The sequence below is a fragment of the Scyliorhinus torazame genome, chromosome 11, assembly GCF_047496885.1.
Source record: "Scyliorhinus torazame isolate Kashiwa2021f chromosome 11, sScyTor2.1, whole genome shotgun sequence".
Classification (NCBI taxonomy): domain Eukaryota; kingdom Metazoa; phylum Chordata; class Chondrichthyes; order Carcharhiniformes; family Scyliorhinidae; genus Scyliorhinus; species Scyliorhinus torazame.
This window is the reverse complement of record NC_092717.1, coordinates 112,971,702-112,995,877: the sequence shown is the minus strand read 5'-3', so window position 1 is coordinate 112,995,877 and position 24,176 is coordinate 112,971,702. Positions and strand designations below refer to the sequence as shown.

The 24,176-nt window shown below is 49.8% G+C and overlaps 1 protein-coding gene across 1 annotated transcript in view; it reads left to right on the top strand.

Annotated features, from left to right (window-relative positions):
- mcmdc2 (minichromosome maintenance domain containing 2) overlaps nt 1–24,176 on the top strand; it is a 204,277-nt gene that overhangs the window by 162,116 nt on the left and 17,985 nt on the right. The gene's annotated exons all lie outside the window — the stretch shown is intronic.

Genomic DNA, 24,176 nt, shown 5'->3' with positions numbered 1-24,176 from the left:
CCCGGCTCCTCTGCCACCCCAAATATTGCGAGCCCCCAGCCCGGTTTGACCCTGGTTCCTACCACCCTCGACACCGTCCTCGCTACGCCCCTCCAAAATTCCTCCAGCGCTGGGCACGCCCAGAACTTATGGGTGTGATTTGCTGGGCTCCCTGAGCACCTAACACACCTGTCCTCGCCCCCGAAGAACCGGCTCAACCTTGTCCTGGTCATGTGTGCCCTGTGCAGCACCTTAAACTGTATGAGGCTGAGCCTCACGCACGATGAGGAAGAGTTCACCCTCCCTAGGGCAACTGCCCACGTCCCTTCCTCGATCTCCTCTCCCAACTCCTCCTCCTACTTACCTTTCACCTCCACCACCGAGGACTCCTCCTCCTCCTGCATCACCTGGTAAGTTTCCGAGATCTTCCCCACTCCAACCCACCCCCCCCGAGAGCACCCTGTCCTGTACTGTGCGTGGCAGCAGCCGCGGGAATTCCACCGCTTGCCGCCTGGCAAACGCCCTTACCTGTAAATATCTAAAGGTGTTCCCAGGGTGGAGCCCATACTTCTCCTCCAGCTCACCCAGGCTCGCGAACTTCCCGCCCACAAACAGGTCCCCCAACCTTCGTATCCCTGCACTGTGCCACACCGAAAACCCTCCATCTGTTCTCCCTGGGACGAACCGGTGGTTCCCCCGTATTGGGGTCCACACCGAGGCCCCAACTTCCCCCTGTGCCGCCTCCACTGCCCCCAGATTTTGAGGGCAGCCACCACCACCGGGCTCGTGGTATACCTCCTTGGAGGGAGAGGCAGCGGCGCCGTTGCCAGCACCCCCAGACTCGTACCCACACAAGACGCCGTCTCTAGCCTCTTCCATGCAGCCCCCTCCCCCTCCATCACCCACTTGCGCACCATCGTCACATTGGCGGCCCAGTAGTACCCACAGAGGTTGGGCAGCGCCAGCCCCCCCTATCTCTCCTCCATTCCAGGAACACCCTTCTCACCCTTGGAGTCCCTCGCGCCCACACAAACCCCATTATACTCTTGTTGACCCGCCTAAAAAAGGCTTTCGGGATAAACATGGGGAGGCACTGGAACAGGAACAAAAACCTTGGGAGCACCGTCATTTTGACTGACTGCACCCTACCCGCCAAGGACAGCGGCACCGCGTCCCACCTCTTGAACTCCTCCTCCATTTGTTCCACGAGCCTTGTAAAATTAAGCCTATTCAGGGCCCCCCAGCTCCTGGCCACCTGGACCCCCAAATACCTAAAGCTCCTCTCCGCCCTTTTTAGTGGGAGCTCGCCAATCCCCCTCTCCTGGTCCCCTGGGTGAGCCACGAACAGCTCGCTCTTCCCCATGTTGAGCTTGTACCCTGAAAAATCCCCGAATTCCCTCAAGATCCTCATTACCTCCGGCATTCCCCCCACCGGGTCCGCCACATATAGCAGCAAGTCGTCCGCATAGAGCGACACCCTATGCTCCTCCCCACCCCACACCAACCCCCCTTCAGTTCCTCGACTCCCTCAGTGCCATAGCCAGGGGCTCAATCGCCAGTGCAGGGGGAAGAGGAGGGGGGACAGGGGGGACTCCTGCCTCGTCCCTCGGTGCAACCGAAAGTACTCGGACCTCCTCCTGTTTGTGGCCACACTCGCCATCGGGACCTCATACAACAGCCTAACCCACCTGACAAACCCCTCCCCAAACCCAAACCATTTCAGCACCTCCCACAGGTACCCCCACTCTACCCTATCGAAGGCTTTCTCACCGTCCATCGCCACCACTATCTCCGCCTCCCCCTCCCTCGCCGGCTTCATGATAATGTTCAAAAGCCTCCGCACATTCACGTTCAACTGCCTCCCCTTCACGAACCCCGTCTGGTCTTCGTGGATGATCTGCGGCACACAATCTTCGCCAGCACCTTGGCATCTACATTTAGCAAGGAAATCGGTCTGTAAGAGCCACACTGCAGGGGATCTTTGTCCCGCTTCAGGATCGAGGAGATCAGTGCCCGGGACATCGTCGGGCACAAAGCCCCCTCTCCCCTGCCTCATTGAAGGTCCTAACTAGCAACGGGCCCAACAGGTCCATATATTTTTTATAGAATTCGACCGGGAAACCATCCGGCCCCGGTGCCTTCCCCGCCTGCATGCTTCCTATCCCTTTGGTCAGCTCCTCCAGCCCAATCGGGGTGCCCAATCGGGGCCACCAATCCCACCACCAGTCCCTCCTCCACCTTCGGAAACCTCAATTGGTCCAGGAAGCGGCCCATCTCTCCCTCCTCCCTGAAGACCCCATTGATGCCAACCTCACTCCGCATCACACTCCCTCCCCTGTCCTTAACTCCCCCGATCTCCCTAGCTGCGTCCCGCTTCCGAAGCTGTTGTGCCAGCATCCGGCTTGCCTTTTCCCCATTCCCGTAGATCGCACCCTGGGCCTTCCTCCACTGCACCTCCACCTTCTTGGTGGTCATCAGGTCGAATTCGGCCTGGAGGCTGCGCCTCTTCCTCAACAATCCTTCCTCGGGTACCTCCGCATACCACCTGTCTACCCTCACCATCTCCCCCACTAGCCTCTCCCTCTCCCCCCGCTCCCTCCTCTCCTTGTGGGACCTAATGGAGATCAGCTCTCCCCTAACCACCGCCTTCAGTGCCTCCCATACCATCCCCACTCGGACCTCCCCGTTATCGTTGGCCTCCAGGTATCTCTCTATACTTCCTCGGACCCGCTCACTCACCTCCTCGTCCGCCAACAGCCCCACCTCCAAGCGCCACAACGGGCGTTGGTCCCTCTCCTCCCCCAGCTCTAAGTCCACCCAATGCGGGGCGTGGTCCGAAATGGCTATCGCCGAATACTCGGTATCCTCTACTCTCGCTATCAGCGCCCTGCTCAAAATAAAAAAGTCGATTCGGGAATAAGCCTTATGGACATGGGAGAAGAATGGAAATTCCCTAGCCCCCGGCCTTGCAAATCTCCAAGGGTCCATCCCTCCCATCTGGTCCATAAACCAAGGGGCAGCACGGTAGCATTGTGGATAGCACAATTGCTTCACAGCTCCAGGGTCCCAGGTTCGATTCCGGCTTGGGTCACTGTCTGTGCGGAGTCTGCACATCCTCCCCGTGTGTGCGTGGGTTTCCTCCGGGTGCTCCGGTTTCCTCCCACAGTCCAAAGATGTGCAGGTTAGGTGGATTGGACATGATAAATTGCCCTTAGTGTCCAAAAATTGCCCTTAGTGTTGGGTGGGGTTACTGGGTTATGGGGATAGGGTGGAGATGTTGACCTTGGGTAGGGTGCTCTTTCCAAGAGCTGGTGCAGACTCGATGGGCCAAATGGCCTCCTTCTGCACTGTAAATTCTATGATTTAAAAAAAAAACCCTCGGCACTGTAGCCGCCGCTGGCTTCCTACCCGTCCTAGACCTGGAGCGATCCAGTGCCGGATCCAGCACCGTGTTAAAGTCTCCCCCCATTATCAGGCCCCCTACTTCCAAGTCTGGGATCCGACCCAACATGCGCCACCCTCTCTCCCTGCAGCTTACCACTTACCATCACGTACCTCCCGCCATTGTCTGCCACAATGCTCGACGCCTCGAATGACACCTTCTTTCCCACCAAGATCGCCACCCCTCGATTTTTGGCATCCAGCCCCGAATGAAACACCTGACCTACCCACCCTTTCCTCAATCTTACCTGGTCTGCCACCTTCAGGTGTGTCTCCTGGAGCATAACCACATCCGCCTTCAGCCCCTTCAGGTGCGCGAACATGCGGGCCCGCTTGACCGGCCCATTCAGTCCCCTTACATTCCAGGTTATCAGCCGGATCAGGGGGCTACCCGCCCCCCTCCCCCGCCAACTAGCCATAACCCCTCCTCGGCCAGCCATGCGCCCGCACCCCACGCCCGGCCCGTTCCCCACGGCGGCAGACCCCCGTCTCGTCCCCCCCCACTCGCTCCAGCTCCCCCTTGACCATAGCAGCAGCAACTCGATTCCCCCCCTCCCCACTGGCTAGGACCCATCCTAGCTGATTTACTCCCCCCATTGCACTTCCGCAAGTCAGCTGACTTCTGCTGACCCTGGCCGCTTCCGCCTCTCCTTCGACTCCTCCCATTGTGTGACACACCCTCCTCTGCCGTTCCCCATCCACAGGCTCTCCCCCTCCCCCTTCCATCCCAAGCGCGGGAAACAACCCTCGCTTCCCCGCCCCGGCCCTGCTCCCTCCAGTCTTCAGCACGGGAAAAAGCCCGTGCTTTCCACCTACCCGGCTCCGCCACCTCTGACGCAGCTCCTTTTACAGGCCCAGTCCCCTCACCCCCGACTCGGGACTCCCCCTCCCCCGCAGGGCCCCATCTCACCGCAGGCCATCCACCCCTGTTCCATTTGCTTACCCCCCTCCAAGAGCCCTCCCGACCCACCCAACCAAAACAGTGCCCAACCCGCCCTAACCACCCTCATCGAACCAGACAGAAAAAAAATAAAGAAACAAGAGCAAAGGACCCCCCCTCAAAAAGTAACATGTCAACCGCAGTCCCCAAACGCCCATCCCGACTCTCAATCTGTGTCCAACATCTCGGCCTGAACAAAGGCGCACGCCTCCTGCGGAGACTCAAAATAATGGTGCTGGTCCTTGTAGGTGACCCACAGTCGCACCGGCTGCAACATGCCAAACTTCACCCCCTTCCTGTGCAGCACCGCCTTCGCTCGATTGTACCCGGCCCTCCTCTTCGCCACTTCCGCACTCCAATCCTGGTATATCCAAACCTCCGCGTTCCCCACCTGCTGCTCCTCGCCTTCTTGGCCCACCTGAGCACACACTCCCGATCAGCGAACCGATGAAACTGCACCAGCACCGCCCCCGGAGGCTCATTAGCCTTGGGCCTCCTCGCCAGCACTCTATGGGCCCCTTCCAGCTCCAGGGGTCCCTGGAAGGACCCGCTCCCATCAGCGAGTTCAACATGATGACCACATAGGCCCCCACGTCCGACCCCTTCAGCCCCTCCGGGAGGCCCAGAATCCGCAGATTCTTCCGCCTCGACCGATTCTCCATCTCCTCGAACTGCTCCTGCCATTTCTTGTGGAGCGCCTCGTGCGCCTCCACCTTTACCGCCAGGCCTAAGATCTCGTCCTCGTTGTCGGAGATCTTTTGTCGGGCCTCGCGGATCGCCACCCTCTGGGCCGTCTGTGTCTCCAGCAGCTTATCAGTTGAAGTCTTTATAGGCTCCAGCAGGTCCGCTTTTATCTCTCTGAAGCAGCGCTGGATACCCTCCTGTTGCTCCTGTGCCCACTGCATCCACGCTGCCTGGTCTCCGCCCGCCGCCGTTGTGTTCTTCTTCCCTTGCACATTCTTCAGGTCCACCACCACCTTTTTAGTCGCCCCGCTCTTGGTACAAGCCATATACTATCGGGGAATTGTTGTAATCTCCTTCCCACACTGGGAATCGTTGACAAAATGCCGTTGGGGGGCCTGAAAATAGCCCAAATGTCTGTTTTTGCGAGAGCTGCCGAATATGCGACGTAGCTCTGCATAGCCGCAACCGGAAGTCCCGATTGCGCAAATTCGCGCAACAGCCGGCTTTTAACAATGCCGGCTGTGAGTGGCCTTCAAAATGGCGGCCGTGACCATAAAAAAATGCGAGCGCACTGCGCCTGCGTGCCCGCTCATTGGTGTGCATGCACAGAACCACATTCCTAACACGTACTCTAATAACGATTTGCATTGTGGGTGTTTGTGGCTTGTAACTGCTTGTTGGGTAGGTTTTTCCTGTAAGCTTATTGAACTGACAAGACAAGAAATTTTAATTGATTGTGGGATGCTAACTCATTACGCTGGATTTTATCAGGCAGCTGGAGATGGGCTGTGAGGCAAGGTGGCCCATATAGTGATATAGAGAGGGGGGAAGGATGCATATTTGCGAGGTGCAGCCCCGGCTTCCCCTTACTGCAAAGCGGGTTCATGCCAACTCTCAGCCCCCCCCCCCGATGTCTTCCTGCACTGAGGAGTTCCGGTGAGTGGAAATCCTCAGTGCAGGAAAAGGGATTAAGTGCAACCTCGGCAGGGCGTCCCCCGCTGAGGCCCCGAATTTCAACAGAGTCCTGATAGATAGAGTGGTCTTTCCTGGCACTGCAAGCTCATCCTGAGACTGCTTCAATTTGCATTTATGTAGCACCTTGTATTTATGTAGCACCTTTCATGACCTCAGGATGTTCCCAAAGTGCTTTACAACCGAATAAGCACTTTTGAAGTGTGTTCACTGCTGTAAGGTAGGAAACGCAGCAGTCAACATGTGCACACAGGCTCCCACAACCAATAACCAAATCATCTTTCAGTCATGTTGGTTGGGGATTAATGTTGGGTCGCGAATGTCGGCTGGCGTGAGTCGCGAAGGTCGGCCGGCACAAGTCGCGAAGGTCGGCCGGCGTGGGTCGCGAAGGTCGGCTGGCATGGGTCGCGAAGGTCAGCTGACATGGGTCAAGAAGGTCGGCCGGCGTAGGACCCGAAGGTTGGCCGGTTGGTAAAATGGGTCCCCGGGAAAAAAGTTTGGAAAACACTGCTCTACACTACAGCCATATTGTACAAATACTGAAGTGATCAGAAAGTACAGCTCTATGTGGAACATACCATTTATAGGGTATTTCGCTGACTAACTTTTAAATTATTACATTGTATTTAGTTCTAAACACATTCCTAAAATAATTTAAATGTTCATATTCCTTCTTGTCAGAACAATAATTTTCCTTGATGCTAGCGTTTAGTGAGCAAAGTAGTATGATTTTAACCAATCCTGAAAGGATATGCCTTTCAATTGTTGCTCAAATGCTGAGCAAGTCAGTGAATTAGCTGCGCCACCCACCCAAAGCCAATGTCGGGAGGCATGAACTACCAGGTACAGCCCTAATTTGAATGCTGTTGTTGAGCTGTCAATGCCAAGCAAACACTCTACTGCAGCTCGCCAGTTAAAACGAACGGGAACTAATTTAGATTGATGGAGAGAGGCCATATGGATGGGAAAGAAGAGCGGAGCCCAAATTAACAAAAACAAAGAACAAAGAAAAGTACAACACATGAACAGGCCCTTCGGCCCTCCAAGCCTGCGCCGACCATGCTGTCTATCTAAACTAAAATCTTCTACACTTCAGGGGTCTGTATCCCTCTATTCCCATCCTATTCATGTATTTGTCAAGGTGCCCCTTAAAAGTCCCTATCATCCCTGCTTCCACCACCTCCTCCGGCAGAGAGTTCCAGGCACCCACTACCCACTGTGTAAAAAAACTTGCCTCGCACATCTCCTCTGAACCTTGCCCCTCGCGCCTTAAACCTATGCCCCCTAGCAATTGATCCCTCTACCCTGGGAAAAAGTCTCTGACTATCCACTCTGTCTGTGCCCCTCATAATTTTGTCGACCTCTATCAGTCGCCCCTCAACCTTCTTCGTTCCAGTGAGAACAAACCAAGTTTATTCAACCTCTCCTCATAGCTAATGCCCTCCATACCAGGCAACATCTTGGTAAATCTCTTCTGCACCCTCTCTAAAGCCTCCACATCCTTCTGGTAATGTGGCAACCAGAATTGAACACTATACTCCAAGTGTGGCCTAACTAAGGTTCTATACAGCTGCAACATGACTTGCCAATTTTTATACTCAATGCCCCGGCCAATGAAGGCAAGCATGCCGTATGCCTTCTTGACTACCTTCTCCACCGGTGTTGCCCTTTTCTGTGACCTGTGGACCTGTACGCCTAGATCTCTCTGACTGTCAATACTCTTGAGGGTTCTACCATTCACTGTATATTCCGTACCTGTATTAGACCTTCCAAAATGCATCACCTCACATTTGTCCGAATTAAACTCCATCTGCCATCCCGCCGCCCAAGTCTCCAAACAATCTAAATCCTGCTGTATCCTCTGACAGTCCTCATCGCTATCCGCAATTCCACCAACCTTTGTGTAGACCGCAAACTTACTAATCAGACCAGTTACATTTTCCTCCAAATCATTTATATATACTACGAACAGCAGATCGTATTAGTTAGATCGAACAGTTAGATCAAGTATGAGTCATCATAAGCCTGTAGTAATTTTATAGGACCAAGAGGAACACTCTTCCAGACCCCATAGAAAATTCTCCCAAAATATTTTTTTTCTTGAGCAGTCATTAATGATTCCTTCAAGAACCTTGAGTCAGGCTGCTGTCATGTTCTAGTATATTATAAACTTTGGGCGTGATGTCCTGGGCCCGTTCGCCATGGGTGCAAATCCCATTATGGCCGCTAATTAGCAAGAGGGCCGTAACGGGATAAACAGTAGTGAGATTTCACTTTGAGATCTTCCCTGCCGCCGACAGGGCATGAACCTGATTATCATAAAATTGAATTCATTTTTATATCCATAAACGGCTTAACGCCATTGCTTCTGGGATCATCAGATGTCCCCCCCATTGGCGTGACAAAGATCGGGATGTTCTGATATACGAACAGGAACCTTGGCAGCACTATCATCTTAACTGTCTGCACCCAACCCGCCAACGGCAGTGGCAGCACATCCCACCTCTTAAAGTCCCACTTCATCTACTCCACCAAGTCACATTTAACTTGTGCAGCTGCACCCAACCTGAATGCTCAGATGTCTAAAACACGCCTCCTCTCCTGCCCTCTGATCTCAATCGGGAACATTTTGCTCTTTCCCATGTTCAACGTGTACCCAGAGTACCGCCAAAGTCCTCCAAAATTCCCATAATGCCCCCAATGCCACCCAATGGGTCTGAACTATGTAACAGCAGGTCGCCTGCGTACAGCGAAACCCTGTGCTTGACGCGCCCCCCCCCCCCCCCCCCCCCCCCCCCCCCCCGGAGCACAATCTCTTTCCAATCCCTCAATGCTCTACATGCCATTGCCAATGGCTGTATAGCCTAGGCGAAAAGCGACAGGGAGAGCGGGCACCCCTGCCTCATCCCGCGCTGCAGCCCGAAATATCCAGAACTCACCTGGTTCCTCTGAACATTTGGGACCAATGTCTTGTACAGCAACCGGACCCAATACACGAACCCCTGCCCGAAACCAAACCACCCCAGCACCTCCCACAAATATTCCCACTCCACCCGGTCGCAAGCCTTCTCCACACTCATTGTCACCACCACCTCCACCCCCTGCCCCTCCAGAGGCATCATAGGACCATAAGACATAGGAGCAGAATTAGACCACTCGGCCCATCGAGTCTGCTCCGCCATTCAATCATGGCTGATATTTTTCTCATCCCCATTCTCCTGCCTTCTCCCCGTAACCCCTGATCCCTTATTCATCAAGAACCTATCTCTGTCTTAAAGACACTCAGTGATTTGGCCTCCACAGTCTTCTGCAGCAAAGAATTCCACAGATTCACCACCCTCTGGCTGAACAAATTACTCCCTATCTCTGTTTTGAAGGATCTTCCCCTTTAATCTGAGATTGTGTCCTCTACTTCTAGTTTTTCCTACAAGTGGAAACATCCTCTCCATGTCCACTCCATCCAGGCTACGCAGTATCCTGTAAATTTCAATAAGATCCCCCCCTCATCCTTCTAAACTCCAATGGGTACAGTCCCAGAGTCCTCAACCGTTCCTCGGACGACAAGTTTTTCATTCCGGGGATCATTCTTATGAACCTCCTCTGGACCCTTTCCAAGGCCAGCGCACCCTTCCATAGATACTGGGCCTAAAACTGCTCACAATACTCCAAATGGGGTCTGACCAGAGCCATATATAACCTCAGAAGTACACCTCTGGTCTTGTACTCTAGCCCTCTCGACATGAATGCTAACATTGCATTTTCCTTCCTAACTACCGACTGAACCTGCACATTAACCTTAAGAGAATCGTGAACAAGGACTCCCAAGTCCCTTTGTGCTTCTGATTTCCTTAGCATCTTCCCATTTAGAAAATAGTCTGTGCCTCCATTTCTCCTTCCAAAGTGCATAACCTCACACGTTTCCACATTGTATTCCATCTGCCACTTATTTTCCCACTTTCCTAGCCTGTCCAAGTCCTTCTGCAGCCTGCCTGCTTCCTCAATACTACCTGCCCCTCTACTGATCTTTGTATCAGCGCAAACTTAGCAACAGTGCCTTCAGTTCCTTTGTCCAGATCATTAATGTACATTGTGAAAAGTTGTGGTCCCAGCACCGATCCCTGAGGTACACCATTAGTCACCAGTTGCCATCCTGAAAAGACCCCTTGATCCCCACTCTCTGCCTTCTGCCAGTCAGCCAATCCTCTATCCATGCCAGGATCTTACCCTTAACACCATGGGCACTTAACTTATTTAACAGTCTCCTATACGGCACCTTGTCAAAGGCCTTCTGGAAATCTAAATAAATCACGTCCACTGGTTCTCCTTTGTCTAACTTCCTTGTTACTTCCTCAAAGAACTCTAACAGATTTGTCAGATACATTAAGCAACCTCCTCACATTTGCCGACAACTGTCTCCCTTTCACAAACCCCATTTGGTCCTCACCTATCACCCCCAGGACACACTCCTCAATTTGCGAAGCCAACACCTTCGCCAGCAACTTGGCGTCCACATTCAATAGCGATATTGGAAGGTACGATCCACACTGCTCTGGATCCCTGTACTTTTTCAATATCAGAGAGATGGATGCTTGCGATAGTGTAGGGGTGAGTTCCCCCCTCTCCCTAGCCTCATTGTATGCCCACACCAGCAGTGGCCCCAGGTCCCCCCCCAAACCTTTTATAAAACTTCACCTGGAACTCATCCAGACCCGGGGCCTTCCCTGCCGACATGGCCCCCATACTCTCCATCACCTCTCTCAACCCAATCGGGTCCCCCAGTCCCTGCACCAACTCCTCGTCCACCCTGGGAAACTCCAACCCGTCCAAGTACCGCCTCATTCCCTCCCCTGGCCGAGGGCTCTGACTCCAGGAGAAGCCAGGAGAAAGGGGATGAGAAATTATCAGCCATGATTGAATGGCGGAGATGACTCGATGGGCCAAGTGGCCTAATTCTGCTCCTTTGTCTTGTGGTCTTATGGTCTTATACAATCTCCTGTAAAAAGCCTCAAACACCCCATTCACTCCCACCGAGTCCAACACCACCCTCCCGTCTCGTCCTTTACTCTGCCAATCTCCCTTGCCACCTCTGGCTTCCTCAGCTGGTGGGCCAACATCCTACTCGCCTTCTCACCATACTCATATACTGCCCCTCTGGCCCTCTCAGCTGCCCCACCGCCTTCCCTGTGGACACTAATCCGAATTCCATCTGGAGCCTCACCTTCAGCAGCCCCGCCTCCTGGGCCTCCGAATACCTCCTGTCCACTCTCAGAATCTCTTCCACCAGCCTTGCCATCTCTGCCCATTCCGTCTTCTCCCTATGTACCCAAATTGATATAAACTCCGCCTGAACCACCGCCTAGAGTGCCTCCCACAGCGTGGCAGCTGTGACCTCCCCCGTGTCATTGAGCTCCACGTAACCCCGGATGGTGGCCCTCACCCGCTCGAACAACTCCTCATCTGTCAACAACCCCACATCCAGCCTCCACTATGGTCCACTTGCAAATCCACCTAGTGTGCCACGTGGTCGGAGACCACAAGCTCCGAATACCCCGGGTTGACCACCCCCGCCAGCAACACCTTATCCACCAGAAAAAGTCAATCCGGGAGTACACCCGGTGCAAATGGGAAAAATATGAAAATTCCTTCACCCTCAGCACCCCAAACCTCCACAGGTCCACCCCCCCCCCCCCACGCCCCCACGCGCTGCATAAACCCTTCACCACTGCCAACACCTACCCCGACCCTGGGCTCGACCGGTCCAAGCTTGGCAATATAACCTGTCATGTTTTGTAGACTGGCTGAATTAACTGATGAACTACAGAACATCTAATTTAATTTTTTTTTATGGAACAGCTGTGTGATAAAGATAACCAAGATAAATATAATTATAAACTACTAACACTAATTAACTAGTGTAGAGCTACTGCAAAATACATCTTTCCCTTAGCACAACCTACTCCCAACGCTCCAGCCACAGGGTCACGTGGTGGGTTAACACCGCCACCTAGTGGTCGGAGGTCATGCATAACATTATGTACAAACTTGCCTTAGTAAGAAGTCTTACAACACCAGGTTAAAGTACAACATGTTTGTTTCAAATCACTAGCTTTCGGAGCACTGCTCCTTCCTCAGTGCTCCGAGAGCTAGTGATTTAAAATAAACCTGTTGGACTTTAACCTGGTGCTGTAAGACTCCTTACTGTGCTCACCCCAGTCCAACGCTGGTATCTCCACATCAAACTTGCCTTATGCATATTTTGTATCCCCTTTCCTTTGGAAAATAAAATTATCTACATATGTTAATTTTTTTTTTACATTTCACCATGAATTGCATAACTATTTACATGTTCAGAATTATTTTTTACAATCTGTTACAAGTTCAATCTTTCTGGCATGTGCTTTATTCTTGTAGACCTTCTCAGTGTCTCCTGAACTTGCAAAGGTTCTTCATTTTCTTTAGTGTTTATTGCTTGAGTTTAATGTTCTCTGTGTATTGATGTATCATCTTCCTGTTGTGTTTGTTCCGCAAGTTCTTCAGATGTTTCAGGACTGTTACATGATACTTCTGGTGGTTGCATCATAATCGGTTACCGTACTTTGAGCAAAGCTTTTCTATTCCTTCTCAAGACAGCACCTTCATCCGTTATAATGAGATACAAGTTTGGATTTGCTTGTCGCAGTACCTTTGCCTGTTTAGACCATCCATTTCCTTTGGAGCCTTCTATTCTCACCGTATCCTCTGGCTGCAGAGATTAATGTCTTTTGGCAAACCTATCATAGAATCCCTTCTGCCTTCTTTTCCGAGAGGTCAATTGTCTTGCTAACAAATGGTTTACGGATTCATGAGGAAAACGTGGTAGACTCGTTTGCAGTTGCCTATTCATCAGCATTTGAGCAGGCGAGAGGCCATTGACTAGTGGTACCAAACAATAGCTGAGGAGCGCAAGATATGTATCATCGCGACTGTCCAGTGCTTTCTTTAAGAGCTGCTTGACGATATGCACTCCCTTCTCAGCCTTGCTATTCGATTGAGGGTAATGCGGATTGGAAGTAACATGTTGGAAGTCACACTGCCATGTAAATTCTGTCCACTCATAACAGTCAAAGCAAGGACCATTATTGTTCATGACCACATTCGGAATGTCGTGTCGGGCAAAATATTTTTTGACATTTTTAATAACACATCTTGCCGTAGAATTTGACAACTGTGCTATCTCCGGTAGTTAGAGAAATAGTCCAAGATCAGAAGGTATTCCTTTCCATTTAAATGGAAAAGATCCATGCCAACCTCCTGCCATGGAGTTGTGACTGTCTTGCCCATCTGCACAGGTTCCTTGCTCTGCCTGCGCTGAAATCTCTTGCATGTTTCACAATTCAACTCAATGTCCCGGTTGATCCCAGGCCAATAGACTGCCTCCATAACTCTCCTCTTGCACTTTTTCATCCCCAAGTGCCCTTCATGCAACTTAACGAGGATCATTGACCGTAGTGTCTGTGGAATCACAATCCGCTGATTCCGCAGCAGAAACCCATTCACATCACTTAGTTCTGCTAGAATATTGTAGAAACTCAAACAGGATCCTTTGGGCCATACTTCATTGATACACTTTCTCACCTTTGCAGGTATCCTCGGCCATTTCATTTTTAATTATTTTCGACTTGTTGTCAGAGACTGGCAGAGACTCTGTCACCATGTTTATGTGAACCTGTACGTCCTTATCCAGCTGGAGTAGTTCCTCATTGCTGATAGCCCTGGAAAGCGTGTCAGCCACAATAGGATGTTTACCCGGCATATACACAAACTCAAAGTCATACCTTTGCAACTTCATGATCATTCACTGAATTCTTGGCGACATCTCGCTAAGATTTCTTTTTATGATGGCGACCAGTGGCCTGTGGTCAGTCTCCACAATGAAGGTTGGAAGCCCATGCACATAATCGTGGAATTTCATTAGCCCATTAATGAGCCTGAGACACTCTTTTTCGTTTTGTGTGTATCTCCATTCAGTGTCGGTCATCGCCCTGGGCGCATACGCCACTGGCAGCCAGTCTCCTTCCAGATTCTGCTGGAGTGCGGCCGCTCACAAACCATCCTGTGATGCATCAGTTGAGATTTTTGTACTTTTGGCTGGGTCAAAAAACGTGAGAATTGGCGCCGTGGTAAGCGAAACCTGCAATGCCTGCCACTCTTGTTCATGGTTGCTGGACCACTGGAATGCTGTATTTTTCTTCATGACCTGGTGCTCTGTTTTGGCTACCAAGTTGGGAATGAACATGCCCATAAAATTTACCATGCCTAGCATTCTTAAAATGCCTTTTTTATCTGTAGGGCATGGCATCTGCAGAATTGCTCTTATCTTGTCTTGATTGGGTTGAACACCTTGCGCGGACAGTTTGTCTCCCAGGAAGGTGATACTGTGCACCCCGACTTGACATTTTGTCCTGTTCAACTTCAGACCATTTTTCTTGATACTTTTTAGGACCCTGAGAAGCAATTTATCATACTCTTTCAGGGTTGACCCCCAAATAATAATGTCATCCACAAACAGACAGACCCTTGGGATTCCCTCAACTATATGCTCCTTGGCACAATGAAAGATCTCCGAAGCCAAGATGATGCCAAATGGCATTCTTAAAAAGCAATATCTCCCAAAGGGTGTGTTGAACATGCACAATTTAGTGCTTTCTTTATCTACTTTCAGTTGCCAGAAGCCTTGTGATGCGTCCAATTTGCTGAAACAGGCTGCTCCTGCCATTTCACAAGTTATCTCCTCCCTCTTTGGTATAAGGTAGTGTTCCCTTTTGATATTGAGATTCAAATCCTCTGGATCCATGCAGATTCTTAAGTCCCCATTGCGCTTCTTTACATAGACCATGGAGTTACCCAGTCTGTGGGGGCTCCAATACACTTAATGACACCCAAGGCAGTCAATCTTTCCAGCTCTGCCTTTAGTTTAACCCTTAATGGCCCATGCACAAGTCTCGGCGCATGAATCACAGGCTTTGCATCTTCCTTTAATTGAATCTTGTAGGTAACGTATCAAAACCTTGGAAAATTTCAGGAAATCACTCAGTATGAAGTCTCCTGAAGGATGAGGGCTTTGCAGCACTGTCTACACTGCAGACTCGTCAGACTACCTGCAGCTCCTCACACGCCTCAGCTTCAATTAGTCCGCCACCACCACAGAAAATTTCCGTTTATGAGTTTTGTTCTTTACATCAACCTCAAGCTCACATGCTCCTAAAGACGAGATTTTGTTACCATTGTAATCTCTTAACAATAAGGTTCTGGTAACTGTTTTTGGTTCAATTGGCAGCTTTTTCTACATCGGACAGGTTGATGAGGTTGGGCCTCGCACCAGTGTCAAGCTTGACTGTTATCACTATGCCATTTATCTTTAATGGCATTGTCCATTTATCCTTTTGATTATCTGCCTCCAATTCACTATTCACTGCAGATTGGTATGTATACATTGTTATGTGGTGTCACTTGAGTCTCCCTGTCTTTGCTGGAGATCATTGTGCATGTACATATCAATGTATATAGTTATCGGTATGACCTCAGACCAGCAGGTGGCGATAAAGATCCACCATGTGACTTGAGACACCCGCCAGTTGGTAGTAAGTCATACAAGAGAATAGTTGCACTTAGAGTAATACCAGGAGAACTCACTGAATTCATTTAGTAGACATTATCTGTATTATAGTTTGTTAGTTATCTTTCCACGTATTTGTTAACAAATCATCTTTCTAGTTAAACAACTAGATGCTCTGTGTACATCGTTACCACGGTCAATACTCAGAACATAACATGGTACGAGGAGTGCAGAACAATTAAAGATAACAACGGAGAAGATGGGGCGAAATAGGCTGAAGAAAGAAAACAGAAAATTCTTCTACCGACCTGGTGAATTACAACCACCTGGAACTCAACGCACGGAAAGACTGGGAAGTTACAGATGGAAGGTTTGAAGGCACCCCACCAGCTTCAAGTCTCAGGTAACGTAGATGAAAATTGGCATGTTTTCAAGCAGCAATTTAGACTCTATGGTGCAGCCCTTGGCACAGTCTGATGAGAGGCATATTGTGTTGCTTCTCACGGTAGCAGGTCCTCAAGCAATAGAAATATACAATACCTTTGCCTTGGACAGCGAAGACAAAACCAAGAGCTTCGATGAAATAATACAGTACTTTGACCAACATTGCTCTCCGAAAAAAAATGAAATGTTTAAACATTATATGTTTCGTATGCGTACCCAAAAAGCAAGTGAATTTATTGATTCCTTTGTAACCGACTTGCCATTGAAGGCGCAATCGTGTAATATTAGAACTTTAAACTCGTCAATTCTCCATGATTAGATAGTGTCCAGCTTATCGAATTACAAAGTACATGAGAGGTTATTGAGGGAAGAAGACCTGAAATTAGAAAATGTCATCAAGGTTTGCCATGCAAGTGAGCTAGCTGCTCAGCAGATTAGTACGCTCAATATTTTGGCACCAATTGAGAAGAAGACACCAGCGACATAAGCACTGTGACGCAGTCAAAAAATAAACGTGGTCGCAGTGAGGGTGGCCATTTTGAGCAGCTGTCCGGATCTGCCATTTTGTGCCAGGAATGTGGCAAACGACATTTGCCACGGCGATGTCCCACACTTGGAAAGTCAGTTACAAGTGTGGCAGAATGAATCACTTTGTTAGGCGATGTCTCTTGCGTCCAATAGTTGACCAAACAGGAACAGTTAGTGTAGATAATGAAATATCCATCGACATGATTTCGACGGAAGACCTGAATAGTCTGACCAGCCAAAACGGCAAATTTTCCCTCACCATTTGTAGTCATAGTGATGTGGATGCGAAGACCATAGAAGATTGATGGACGATTCCGTTGATGGTTAATGGAACGTTAACCAAATACAAGCTCAACACGGGAACAAAGGCCAATCTGATCACTTTGTCAGAGTTGAAACAGCTAAACATAGAACTGAAAATGGTTCGAAGATCATTACTGAAAGAAACTACAGAAAGACTATACTGGTCATCAGATCACAACATTAGGAGCATGTGAGCTTGCAGTAACTTTCAAGGACAAGACGTGTATGATCACATTTTCCATAGTGGAGACAGAGCGCGAATCGCTCATCAGACTGGAAGCGTGTGAAGAGCTTGGGCTTGTTAAGCGGGTGTACACTGCAGAAAGCATGGCACCACACCCACACGCATCTGTAGAATCCATCATAAAGGACTTTCCGGAAATATTTCAAGGCTTTGGCACTCTGCCTTTATCTACTGCATCCAATTGAAGGAGAATGTGAAGGCAGTTGTACATGGGCCGAGACGTGTTCCTGCGCTACTGAAGGACAAACGTAAGGCTGAGTTGGACAGAATGATGGCTCTAGGAGTCCTCAGATGCATAGAGGAACCTACTGACTGAGTTAACTTCTATGATGTGCGTAAAAAAGAGGAATAACGACCTGCGGATAGCATGGACCCCAAAAACCTGAACCTTAACATCAAAAGGGAGCACTACCCAATTCCGAATTGATGTGCGAGATGGCTGGTGCGACATGTTTCAGTATGTTGGAAGTGTCACAAGGCTTCTGGCAGCTCAAGCTGGATAAAGTGAGCACAAGGCTGTGCACGTTTAACACACCGTTTGGGCACTACTGCTTCCTGAGAATGCCATTTGGCATTATTTTCCATCGTGCCATGGAGCACATAGTTCAAGGGTTACCAGGCGTCCGCGTTTATGTCGATAGTATAATAATCTGGGGGTCCACTCACAATGAAAGGGCTTCTCAGAGTCCGACAATGGATTTTAAAAATGGCCTGAAGCTAAATAACGCAAAATGTCAAATTGGGGTTGATAGCATTCCTTCTTGGGGGGGCAGGCTCTCAGCACACGGTGTGCAGTGGATAATGAGAAGATAAAGGCAAGTTTGACGATGCTTTGTCCCACAGATATAAAAAGCATCCTACGGATACTAGGGATAGAACATAGAACATAGAACGATACAGCGCAGTACAGGCCCTTCGGCCCACGATGTTGCACCGACATGGGAAGTCAAAAAACAAAAGCCATCTAACCTACACTATGCCATTATCATCCATTTGCTTATCCAATAAACTTTTAAATGCCCTCAATGTTGGTGAGTTCACTACTGTTGCAGGTAGGGCATTCCACGGCCTCACCACTCTTTGCGTAAAGAACCTACCTCTGACCTCTGTCCTATATCTATTACCCCTCAGTTTAAGGCTATGTCCCCTCGTGCTAGCCATTTTCATCCACGGGAGAAGGCTCTCACTGTCCACCCTATCTAACCCCCTGATCATTTTGTATGCCTCTATTAAGTCTCCTCTTAACCTTCTTCTCTCTAACGAAAACAACCTCAAGTCCATCAGCCTTTCCTCATAAGATTTTCCCTCCATACCAGGCAACATTCTGGTAAATCTCCTCTGCACCCGCTCCAAAGCTTCCACGTCCTTCCTATAATGCGGTGACCAGAACTGTACGCAATACTCCAAATGCGGCCGTACCTGAGTTTTGTACAGCTGCAACATGACCTCATGACTCTGGAACTCAATCCCTCTACCAATAAAGGCCAACACTCCATAGGCCTTCTTCACAACCCTATCAACCTGGGTGGCAACTTTCAGGGATCTATGTACATGGACACCTAGATCCCTCTGCTCATCCACACTTCCAAGAACTTTACCATTAGCCAAATATTTTGCATTCCTGTTATTCCTTCCAAAGTGAATCACCTCACACTTCTCTACATTAAACTCCATTTGCCACCTCTCAGCCCAGCTCTGCAGCTTCTCTATGTCCCTCTGTAACCTGTAACCTCCTTCCGCACTGTCGACAACACCACCGACTTTAGTGTCGTCTGCAAATTTACTCACCCACCCTTCTGCGCCCTCCTCTAGGTCATTGATAAAAATGAAAAACAGCAACGGCCCCAGAACAGATCCTTGTGGTACGCCACTTGTAACTGAACTCCATTCTGAACATTTCCCATCAACCACCACCCTCTGTCTTCTTTCAGCTAGCCAATTTCTGATCCACATCTCTAAATCACCCTCAATCCCCAGCCTCCGTATTTTCTGCAATGGCCTACCGTGGGGAACCTTATCAAACGCTTTACTGAAATCCATATACACCACATCAACTGCTCTACCCTCGATGATCAACTTTGTTGGCAAGTTTATTCCCAGCCTGGCCTCTAAAACTTCTCAACTATAAGATTTGATAAAAAAGGACGCAGTGTTCTAATGGTCTCCCAGACATGAGCAGGAGTGGCAAGCATTGTGTATCTCGCCGATGACAGCGCGGTCCTAGCGTTTTTTTGACCCGCCGAAATAGACCAAAATCTCACCAATGCATCTAAGGATGGCCTAGGAGTGGTGTTGCTGCAGCAAGGTGCAGATGACAGTTGGCTGCCTGTGGCATACACATCCAGAGCGATATCCGAGATGGAGCGCAAATTGAAAAAGAATGCCTTGGATTGGTCACGGGTTTGGACAAGCTCCATGATTATGTATTTGGTCTTTCAACGTTACTTGTGGAGACTGACAACAGGCCTCTTGTATCCATTGTACAGAAGGATTTGTGTGGGATGTCCCCGAGAATCAAGCGCATGATGATGAAGCGCCAGCACTATGATTTCAACCTGATCTACACACCAGGCAAACAACTGGCTGTCGCTGACACGATTTCTCGAGCCACGGGCATTCAAGAGGTACACCTGGTTGATGAGGACATGCAACTACATGTCAATCTCATTACTGCGTCTCTTCCAGTCTCTTTTTCACTTCAATGGAAAAGACTACATTTGGGTTATTGCCTACTTCTCAAATTACCCGGAGGTAGCACAGTTGGCGAACTCGACTGCTTGGTGTGTCATCCGACATGCTCACAAGAGTTTTGCCTGGTATGGAATACCAAGCATTGTTATGTTTGACAATGGTCCCTGTTTTCAAAATTATGAGTGGACTGAATTTGCCCGTCACTATGATTTTAGGCACATCACTTCAAGTCCTCTATATCTCCGGTCAAACGGAAGGCAGAAAAGGGCATGCACATTATTAAACAGCAGCTAAAAAAAAACATTGACAGCCGGGATGACATCGATCTGCTGCTTATGAGCTATCGTTCAACACCACCTATCAATGGATTGTCACCAGCACAGCTGCTAATGAATAGACAGCTGCGAATGACTGTGCCTTCCATCACAACTCACTCCGTGGACCGAGGACTGGAGCGAAAACTGCTTCATCAGAAGAGGAGGCAGGAAGCGTTCTATGATAGATCCGCAAGGAAGCTCCAGCCACTGCATCCAGGTGATATGGTCAGACTGGAGGATGCCAATGGAAATGGCAACAGGCGGGTCTGCATTAATTTCTGGTCCTTACTAAGGTTGCTTCAGTTCTGTGAAAAAACTGAAGAGCACTGTTGAAAGTGCAACATCCTTTCATGTTGAATCCAGCAGAAGAGCTGGTATGTAACCCCAAAACACTTGAAGAGGACAAAGACCATCTATCAGAGCCAGCAACCAGAGAAACAGCCACAGCATTGAATACGGAACAAGCAGGAACACCAACAACAAATGAAGGTGGAACACGATCGCCAATTCAGCCATCGTTCAGGAGATCAAGCAGATTACGTCGTAAACCTGACAGACTGAACTTGTAATAAACTGTGTACAGAACATGTTTAAAGTTATCATGCATATCATGTTGTGTAAAGCAAAGTCACATTCGTAAATATATATTTTTTTAAAATATATTTTATTCAAGATTTTTGGCCAAACAAAACAGTACGTAGTGTTTCTTTTACACAACAATAAAGCAATATAAATAACAGTGGCCAGTTTTAAACAAGTAAATAAATAATATATAAACAAAAACAAAACTGAATGGCAACTGCCTTGTCCAAAATAAATACTCTCCAAAAATACAATCCACCAATCCAATATACAATTACCTATAACAACTACCTATACATATTATACATATACAATAACATCTCTGAGAGTCCGTTCGATTCCTTCCCCCCCCCCCCTCCCCCCTGGGTTGCTGCTGTTGTCTACTTATTTTCCATTCCCTCTATCTTTCTGTGAGGTAATCGACGAACGGTGGCCACCGCCTGGTGAACCCCTGAGCCGAACCCCTTAACACAAACTTAATCCGTTCTAACTTTATAAACCCTGCCATGTCGTTTATCCAGGTCTCCACACCCGGGGGTTTGGCTTCCTTCCACATTAACAATATCCTGCGCCGGGCTACTAGGGACGCAAAGGCCAAAACATCAGCCTCTCTCGCCTCCTGCACTCCCGACTCTTCTGCAACCCCAAATATAGCCAACCCCCAGCTTGGTTCGACCCGGACCCCCACCACCTTCGAAAGCACCTTTGCCACCCCCACCCAGAACCCCTGTAGTGCCGGGCATGACCAGAACATGTGGGTGTGATTCGCTGGGCCTCTCGAGCATCTCGCACACCTATCCTCTACCCCCAAAAATTTACTAAGCCGTGCTCCAGTCATATGCGCCCTGTGTAACACCTTAAATTGTATCAAGCTTAGCCTGGCACACGAGGACGATGAGTTTACCCTACGTAGGGCATCAGCCCACAGCCCCTCCTCAATCTCCTCCCCCAGTTCTTCTTCCCATTTCCCTTTCAGCTCATCTACCATGATCTCCCCTCGTCCCTCATTTCCCTGTATATGTCCGACACCTTACCATCCCCCACCCATGTCTCTGAGATCACTCTATCCTGCACCTCCTGCGTCGGGAGCTGCGGGAGTTCCCTCACCTGTTGCCTCGCAAAAACCTTCAATTGCATGTACCGAAATGCATTCCCTTGGGGCAACCCATATTTTTCCGTCAACGCTCCCAGACTCGCAAACATCCCATCTACAAACAGATCTCTCAGTTGTACTACCCCAGCTCTTTGCCATGCTCCAAATCCCCCATCCATTCTCCCCGGAACGAACCTATGATTGTTTCTTATCGGGGACCGCACCGAAGCTCCCGTCCTTCCCCTATGCCGTCTCCACTGCCCCCAAATTTTCAATGTAGCCACCACCACCGGGCTTGTGGTGTATTTCTTTGGTGCGAACGGCAACGGTGCCGTCACCATTGCTTGTAGGCTAGTACTCACTTAGGCTCGGTAGTGCCAGCCCCCCCCTGTCCCTACTACGCTGCAAGAATCCCCTTCTCACTCTCGGGGTCTTCCCAGCCCACACAAAACTCATAATACTCTTCTCGATTCTTTTGAAAAAAGCCTTCGTGATCACCACCGGGAGGCACTGAAACACAAAAAGGAATCTCGGGAGGACCACCATTTTAACCGCCTGCACCCTACCTGCCAATGACAGGGACACCATGTCCCATCTCTTAAAGTCCCCCTCCATCTGTTCCACCAACCGCGTTAAATTAAGCCTGTGTAATGTACCCCAATTCTTGGCTATCTGGATCCCCAAGTACCGGAAGTCCCTTGTTACCTTCCTCAACGGTAAATCCTCTATCTCTCTGCTCTGCTCCCCTGGATGCACCACAAACAACTCATTTTTCCCCATGTTCAGTTTACACCCTGAAAAATCCCCAAACTCCCCAAGTATCCGCATTATCTCTGGCATCCCCTCCGCCGGGTCCGCCACATATAGCAACAAATCATCCGCATACAGAGATACCCGGTGTTCTTCTCCCCCCCTGAGTACATCCCTCCACTTCCTGGAACCCCTCAATGCTATGGCCAGGGGTTCAATCGCCAATGCAAACAATAACGGGGACAGAGGACATCCCTGCCTCGTCCCTCTATGGAGCCGAAAATAGTCAGACCCCCGTCCATTCGTGACCACGCTCGCCATCGGGGCCCTATACAGCAACTGTACCCACCTGATATACCCATCCCCAAAACCAAATCTCCTCAGCGCCTCCCACAAATAATCCCACTCCACTCTATCAAATGCTTTCTCGACATCCATCGCCACCACTATCTCCGCTTCCCCCTCTGGTGGGGGCATCATCATTACCCCTAGCAGCCTCCGTATATTTGTATTCAGCTGTCTCCCCTTCACAAACCCAGTTTGGTCCTCATGAACCACCCCCGGGACACAATCCCCTATCCTCATTGCCATTACCTTGGCCAGAATCTTAGCGTCCACATTCAGGAGGGAAATGGGCCTGTAGGACCCGCATTGCAGCGGGTCTTTTTCCTTCTTTAGGAGGAGCGATATCGTTGCCTCTGACATAGTCGGGGGCAGCTGCCCCCTTTCCCTCGCCTCATTAAAGGTTCTCATCAGTAGCGGGGCCAGCAAGTCCATATATTTCCGATAGAATTCAACTGGGAATCCGTCTGGTCCCGGGGCCTTCCCCGCCTGCATGCTCCCAATCCCTTTCACCACTTCCTCCGTCTCAATCTGTGCTCCCAGTCCCACCCTCTCCTGCTCCTCCACCTTAGGAAATTCCAGCTGATCCAGAAAGCACATCATTCTCTCCTTCCCATCCGGGGGCTGAGCTTCATATAATCTTTCGTAAAATGCCTTGAACACTCCATTCACTCTCTCCGCTCCCCGCTCCATCTCTCCCTCCTCATCCCTATCTCCCTCGCTGCTCCCCTTTTCCTCAGTTGGTGGGCCAGCAACCTGCTCGCCTTCTCCCCGTATTCGTACTGTACACCCTGTGCCTTCCTCCATTGTGCCTCTGCATTACCCGTAGTCAACAAGTCAAATTCTACATGTAGCCTTTGCCTTTCCCTGTACAGTCCCTCCTCCGGTGCCTCCGCATATTGTCTGTCCACCCTCAGAAGTTCTTTCAACAACCGCTCCCTTTCCCTACCCTCCTGCTTTCCTTTATGTGCCCTAATAGATATCAGCTCCCCTCTAACCACTGCCTTCAGCGCCTCCCAGACCACTCCCACCTGTACCTCCCCATTATCATTGAGTTCCAAGTACCTTTCAATACACGCCCTCACCCTTAAACACACCCCCTCATCTGCCAATAACCCCATGTCCATTCTCCAGGGTGGACGCTGTTGTTTTTCTTCCCCTATCTCCAGGTCCACCCAATGTGGAGCATGATCCGAAATGGCTATAGCCGTGTACTCCGTCCCCGTCACCTTTGTGATCAGTGCCCTTCCCAAAAGAAAAAAAATCTATTC